We start from the raw sequence: 7,981 nt of genomic DNA, 5'->3' as shown, positions 1-7,981 counted from the left end.
CAGCAGGGCAAAATGAAAACACAGAAAGAATCTCTGGCTCCTGACAGCAGGGCAAAATGAAAACACAGAAAGAATCCCTGGCTCCTGACAGCAGGGCAAAATGAAAACACAGAAAGAATCCCTGGCTCCTGACAGCAGGGCAAAATGAAAACACAGAAAGGAATCCCTGGCTCCTGACAGCAGGGCAAAATGAAAACACAGAAAGAATCCCTGGCTCCTGACAGCAGGGCAAAATGAAAACACAGAAAGAATCTCTGGCTCCTGACAGCAGGGCAAAATGAAAACACAGAAAGGAATCTCTGGCTCCTGACAGCAGGGCAAAATGAAAACACAGAAAGAATCCCTGGCTCCTGACAGCAGGGCAAAATGAAAACACAGAAAGAATCCCTGGCTCCTGACAGCAGGGCAAAATGAAAACACAGAAAGGAATCTCTGGCTCCTGACAGCAGGGCAAAATGAAAACACAGAAAGAATCCCTGGCTCCTGACAGCAGGGCAAAATGAAAACACAGAAAGAATCCCTGGCTCCTGACAGCAGGGCAAAATGAAAACACAGAAAGAATCCCTGGCTCCTGACAGCAGGGCAAAATGAAAACACAGAAAGGAATCTCTGGCTCCTGACAGCAGGAATGACAGCTTGTGCCTTATGTTTTACATTTCTGTGTATATAATCTTTTAGTTCCAGATTTTTGACGGGTGAGAAGGGAGTGGTGCTGCAGCTGGATCTAATTCAAGCCTGGATGTTTGGAGAGGAGGAGGGGGGGGGCTTTAGACAGCATCCCAAATGGCACCATATTCCCTATTTAGTGCACTACTTTAAACCAGAGCGAATAGGGAGCTAATTGGGACATATCCTATTGTGTTCCTCCACATTGGGGGAAACCTGCTTGGTCCTAGCTGTCTTTAGCCAGTTTCCACTCTGTTCTGAATCTACTAGCTAGCCTGGTAAATTAACAAGACGTCTACTGACAATGTAGGCACCGAAATATAACATGTGCAGGACGCTGAGTCACAGCCAAGACATGTGAGCTCTCCCCAAGTAATGAAGGACTGGAGGGTTTCTTTATTTCCACTCTTCATCTTCTTTCTCATGCATCCTGTTGGTGCAGGAAAAAGAAATGGATGATTAAAGCTGGCAGCAATAAGAGGCTGCCATTGGCTGTCCTGTGAGTTAGCCAAGAAGAGAGAAGTCAGACTTGAAAATAAGAAATGAAACATCAGATAAATCCATTGGTAGCTCAGCTCTTATATAACTGGTGGTGGAGCACATGTGTATGGTCTACTGTTGACTGTGAAAACAGAGCACGTGTGTATGGTCTACTGTTGACTGTGAAAACAGAGCACGTGTGTATGGTCTCCTGTTGACTGTGAAAACAGAGCACGTGTGTATGGTCTACTGTTGATATTGTTGTTCTGTTGTTGAGACTGGGAATGAATCCAGCTTGTTCTGTTGTTGAGACTGGGAATGAAGCCTGCTTGTTCTGTTGTTGAGACTGGGAATGAAGCCAGCTTGTTCTGTTGTTGAGACTGGGAATGAAGCCAGCTTGTTCTGTTGTTGAGACTGGGAATGAAGCCAGCTTGTTCTGTTGTTGAGACTGGGAATGAAGCCAGCTTATGTTGTTGAGACTGGGAATGAAGCCAGCTTGTTCTGTTGTTGAGACTGGGAATGAAGCCTGCTTGTTCTGTTGTTGAGACTGGGAATGAAGCCAGCTTGTTCTGTTGTTGAGACTGGGAATGAAGCCAGCTTGTTCTGTTGTTGAGACTGGGACTGAAGCCAGCTTGTTCTGTTGTTGAGACTGGGAATGAATCCAGCTTGTTCTGTTGTTGAGACTGGGACTGAAGCCAGCTTGTTCTGTTGTTGAGACTGGGCATCTGTGGGTGATCAGGGGCCGTCACATAGGAAGAAAACATGACAAATTTACAAGACACTGATCTTATGGTATCCATAGTTACCGCAGTAAAAAAAACATCTAAATCTAGACATTTTCACATTCCTTCAATGTTTTGTTTTTACACATTTATGGAGAATAAAGAAAAGTTAAGTTAAAGATGTATGGTTCTTTACTATCAGCACTCAATGTAAACACAGAAAGTGCTGTGTCGTAACGCAACCTGTCACACAAATCAGCGATGACGTGTCACACCTCTGAAGAAAAGGGATTGGCTGGGTGTAAAGAAACATGGCTTGAGACACCTCCACAGACAGGCTGAATGGTTACCAGACCAAGGGAGCATCCCAAATAGCCCCTTATTCCCTTTATAGTGCACTAGCTTTGACATCGGCCTGCCATTTGGGACGCAGCCCCAGGATGTGACATAATGCCTTAGTACCATTGAGCGCCGTGGCAACGCCCCGGCTGTTTCCCCTTGGCCAAAAGTGTCTCAAATGGCACCCTATTCCCTATGTAGTTCACTACTTTGGTGGTCAAAAGAAGGGCTCCATAGGGAACAGGGTACCATTTGGGAAGCAGGCTTACACCCCCCCCCCCTCCCAGCCCCAGAAAGAAAGGGACGTAATGTGATATCCATCCTAATTAATTAATTAGGGGAAACCAAGAGGCATTCGTTCACGTTACTGGGCATGGGAAAGGTCCCCGTGAACCAGGAATGCCACTTTCTTTAATAAAAGGTAGGCCTATGGCATACCCTCTCATAACCCCTCTATTTCAGTCTTGGTTTTAACTTGACAGACTTTCACTGTCAAAGAGGTAAACTATTTAAAGAGTGCATGGTGGTGGAGGAATTTACCTACAAATCTACGGCTATAGCAGCCTATAGTAGGCCTACCTGTTATTTCTTAAATAGGAAGAAATAGGTTCCAACACAAAGCCCTCTTGTTGTTAGTAAAGTCTAATTAAAATGAAGACGGTTGAAAGGAATTATTCTTACTCAAATTTGCCTCCTTTCAGCACCATGAGCTGTCCAATTCTGATTGATTGTGCCGACGAGGCAGCTGCTTCAAGTTTCAGCACCACAATGTAAGTTATTCAAATCTGGCTTATAGTGAGGTCAATAAGTCTGATAAATACATCATGGGCAAGAAACATAGTTTTTTAATAAAAATCAATTATAGTAGTAGCAAGATGACCTCCGGCCCTCCTTCTCATCTTCGCGCTCTCCTCAAACTGAACAGAACATAGGCTCTAGGCTAGTCCGTGAGCAAGACAGTGAATTTTACTGGACTAGGCCTAAACAAAACAAAAAAGAAAGCTTTGACTCTCCGCCTGAACTGCCACCGTAGCCCTACACAGCACAGCCACTGGCTAAGCAGCACAGCCACTGGTTAAGCAGCACAGCCACTGGTTAAGCAGCACACCCACTGGTTAAGCAGCACAGCCACTGGTTAAGCAGCACAGCCACTGGTAAAGCAGCACAGCCACTGGTTAAGCAGCACAGCCACTGGTTAAGCAGCACAGCCACTGGTTGAGCAGCACAGCCACTGGTTAAGCAGCACAGCCACTGGTTAAGCAGCACAGCCACTGGTTAAGCAGCACAGCCACTGGTTAAGCAGCACAGCCACTGGTTAAGCAGCACAGCCACTGGTAAAGCAGCACAGCCACTGGTTAAGCAGCACAGCCACTGGTTAGGCAGCACACCCACTGGTTGAGCAGCACAGCCACTGGTTAAGCAGGACACAAGAACGTGTTTGATCAACAAGAGCAGAGCAAGCCGGGGCTCAGGGTTGGAATATCCACTGCCGTGTGCAATGCAGCCTAGTTTTAATTACACCATCCCAGCAGCTATCTTAGGAATAAAACTTTTTTCTCCAAGCAGACATTTAGTAGCCTATAGGATTGAGACCACACTAAATAGGCTATAGCTGCAATTGATATTGCCCGCCCAGCGGGGGGCTGAGGGGCGGCATCGAGCACACATCAATATATATAGCCTAATAAGCAACTAATTCTAAAAAGAAACTGAGAAATATTGAAATTTCATCAACTACAAATTACGTGACCCTCCCCTGGACTAGATTTCAAAAACACTACACCCTCCCCTTGACTGAAATTGAAAAAGCATGACCCTCCCCATTGTCTTTCAGGTAACCATTCTGTACATTTTTATCTATCCCTAATCTAAATGACAGTGGGAAAAGAACTAAGCCTGTACAGAACAAAAATATTTTAAAAAATGCATCCTGTTTGCAATAAGGCACTAAAGTAAAAACAAATTGTGGCATAGAAATGTACTTTATGTCCTGAATACAAAGCGTTATGTTTGGGGCAAATCCAACACAACACATCACTGAGTACCACTCATCATATTTTCCAGCATGGTGGTGGCTGCATCATGTTATGGGTATTTATTTATTTATTTTATTTTTATTTTACCGTTATTTTACCAGGTAAGTTGACTGAGAACACATTCTCATTTACAGCAACGACCTGGGGAATAGTTTCAGGGGAGAGGAGGGGGATGAATGAGCCAATTGTAAGCTGGGGATGATTAGACAGCCGGGTATGCTTGTCATCGGCAAGGACTGGGGAGTTTTTTAAGATAAAAATAAACAAAATAGAGCTAAACACAGGCTAAATCCCAGAGGAAAACCTGGTTCAGTCTGCTTTCCAACAGACACTGGGAGATAAATTCACCTTTTAGAAGGACAATAACTGAAAACACAAGGCCAAAATATACACTGGAGTTGCTTACCAAGATGACCTTACCAATGTTCCTGAGTGGCCTAGTTACAGTTTTGACTTAAATCGGCTTGAAAATCTATGGCAAGACCTGAAAATGGCTGTCTAGTAAGGATTAACAAAAAACTTGACAGCGCTTGAATAATGTGCAAATATTGTACAATCCAGGTGTGCAAAGCTCTTAGAGAGGTATCTAGGAAGAGTCATCGCTGCCAAATGTGATTCTAACATGTATTGTGAACACTACATGAACAAAAGTATGTGGACACCTGCTAGTCGAACATCTCATTCCAAAATCATGGGCATTAATATGGATTTGGTCCCCTCTTTGCTGCTATAACAGGCTCCACTCTTCTGGGAAGGCTTTCCACTAGATGTTGGAACATTGCTGCAGGGACTTGCTTCCATTCAGCCATGAGCATTAGTGAGGTCGGGCACTGATGTTGGCCGATTAGGCCAGGCTCGCAGTCGGCGTTCCAATTCATCCCAAAGTTGTTCGATGGGGTTGAGGTCAGAGCTCTATGCAGGCCAGTCAAGTTCTTCCACACAGATCTCGACAAACCTTCTGTATGGACCTTGCTTTGTGCACGGGGGCATTGTAATGCTGAAACAGGAACGGGCCACAAAGTTGGAAGCTCAAGAATCGTCTAGAATGTCATTGTATGCTGTAGTGTTAAGATTTACCTTCACTGGAACTAAGGGGCCTAGCCCGATCTATGAAAAACAGCCCCAGACCATTATTCCTCCTCCACTAAACTTTATAGTTAGCACTATGCATTGGGGCAGGCAGTGTTCTCCTGGCATCTGCCAAAACCAGATTTGTCAGTCGGACTGCCAGATGGTGAAGCGTGATTCATCACTCCAGAGAACGCATTTCCACTGCTCCAAAGTCCAATGCTTTACACCATTCCAGCTGGCGCTTTACGCATTAGGCTTGTGTGCGGCTGCTCAGCCATAGAAACCCATTTCATGAAGCTCTTGAAGAACAGTTCTTGTGCTGACGTTGCTTCCAGAAGCAGTTTGGAACTCGGTAGTGAGTGTTGCAACAGAGGATAGACTATTTTTACACGTTGTGTGAGTTTTGTGTGTCATACCACTTCGCGGCTGAGCTGTTGTTGCTCCAAGACATTTCCGCTTCACAATAACAGCACTTACAGTTGACCGGGGCAGCTCTAGCAGGGGATACATTTGATGAACTGACTTGTTGGAAAGGTGGCATCCTATGACGGTGCCACGTTGAAAGTCATTGAGCACTTCCGAAAGGCCTTTCTACAGCCAATGTTTGTCTATGGAGATTGCATGGCTGTGGGCTCGATTTTACACACCTGTGGCTGAAATTGCCGTATCCACTAATTTGAAGGAGTGTCCACATACTTTTGCATATATTGTTTATCTCTGTATTTCCAATACAATTGCAAAAAAAAGTAAAACATGCTTTCACTTTGTCATTATAGGGTATTGTGTGTAGATGGGTGAGAAGAAAATATATTTAATCTCTTTTAAATTCGGGCTGTAACAACAAACTGTGGAATAAGTCAAGGGGTATTACTTTCTGAAGGCACCGTAGAGTGTGTCTAAACAGATGGTTAGTAGTTTGCAGCTTCTCCTTTAGAACTAAAGTTGTGTAGACACTTACATGTTCTCCCCAGCCTGTAGTCAGAGCTGCACTGACCCCTGCTGGCTGAGGTCATAACTGTTTTCCTCAGCCTGTAGTCAGAGCTGCACTGACCCCTGCTGACTGAGGTCATAACTGTTTTCCTCAGCCTGTAGTCAGAGCTGCACTGACCCCTGCTGGCTGAGGTCATAACTGTTTTCCTCAGCCTGTAGTCAGAGCTGCACTGACCCCTGCTGGCTGAGGTCATAACTGTTTTCCTCAGCCTGTAGTCAGAGCTGCACTGACCCCTGCTGACTGAGGTCATAACTGTTTTCCTCAGCCTGTAGTCAGAGCTGCACTGACCTCTGCTGGCTGAGGTCATAACTGTTTTCCTCAGCCTGTAGTCAGAGCTGCACTGACCCCTGCTGACTGAGGTCATAACTGTTTTCCTCAGCCTGTAGTCAGAGCTGCACTGACCCCTGCTGGCTGAGGTCATAACTGTTTTCCTCAGCCTGTAGTCAGAGCTGCACTGACCCCTGCTGGCTGAGGTCATAACTGTTTTCCTCAGCCTGTAGTCAGAGCTGCACTGACCCCTGCTGACTGAGGTCATAACTGTTTTCCTCAGCCTGTAGTCAGAGCTGCACTGACCCCTGCTGACTGAGGTCATAACTGTTTTCCTCAGCCTGTAGTCAGAGCTGCACTGACCCCTGCTGGCTGAGGTCATAACTGTTTTCCTCAGCCTGTAGTCAGAGCTGCACTGACCTCTGCTGGCTGAGGTCATACAATCTTATATGTGAAGTAGAAGTTATGTTTTGCATTTCACCTTATATAACATAGAATGGCTTTAACTTTAATTTCAGTTGTGAGAAGATAGATAAGAACGGTAATACCAAACCTTTTTTTATGTACTCAGAGGACCGTTATTAGCATGCTTTAACCACTCCATTAAAATCAGATCCAACAATAATATAAAATCCACAATGTTGACCCCTCCACGACCTCTAGATGAACTCTGTGAAGCATTTATTTGGACTGGAATTTCTGAGGCTGGTAACTCTAATAAACTTATCCTCTGCAACAGAGGTAACTCTGCAGTCTTCCTTTCCTGTGGCGGTCCTCATGAGAGCCAGTTTCATCATAGCGCTAGATGGTTTTTGCAACTGCACTTGAATAAACTTTCAAAGTTCTTCAAATTTTCCGGATTGACTGACCTTCATGTCTTAAAGTAATGATGGACTGTCGTTTCTCTTTGCTTATCTGTGCTGTTCTTGCCATAATATGGACTTGGTATTTTATCAAATAGGGCTATCTTCTGTATACCACTCCTACCTTGTCACAACACAACTGATTGGCTCAAACGCATTAAGAAGGAAAGAAATTCCACACATTAACTTTTAACAATGCTCACCTGTTAATTGAAATGCAATCCAGGTGACTACCTCATGAAGCTGGTTGAGAGAATACCAAGAGTGTGCAAAGCTGTCATCAAGGCAAAAGGAGGCTACTTTGAAGAATCTAAAATATGTTTTGACGTGTTTAACACTTTTTGGGGGTTACTACATGATTCCATGTGTGTTATTTCATAGTTTTGATGTCTTCACTATTATTCTACAATGTAAAAAAAAAAATAGTAAAATGAATTAAAACCCTTGAATGATTAGATGTCTAAACTTTTGACTAGTACTGTATATGGGGGATAGAACCATCCCAGCTCTGCAGATTTTTCTGCGAAGAGACAGAATCATTAGATA

The sequence above is a fragment of the Salmo trutta genome, chromosome 36, assembly GCF_901001165.1.
Source record: "Salmo trutta chromosome 36, fSalTru1.1, whole genome shotgun sequence".
Classification (NCBI taxonomy): Eukaryota; Metazoa; Chordata; class Actinopteri; order Salmoniformes; family Salmonidae; genus Salmo; species Salmo trutta.
Note: the sequence above shows the minus strand (reverse complement) of the source record.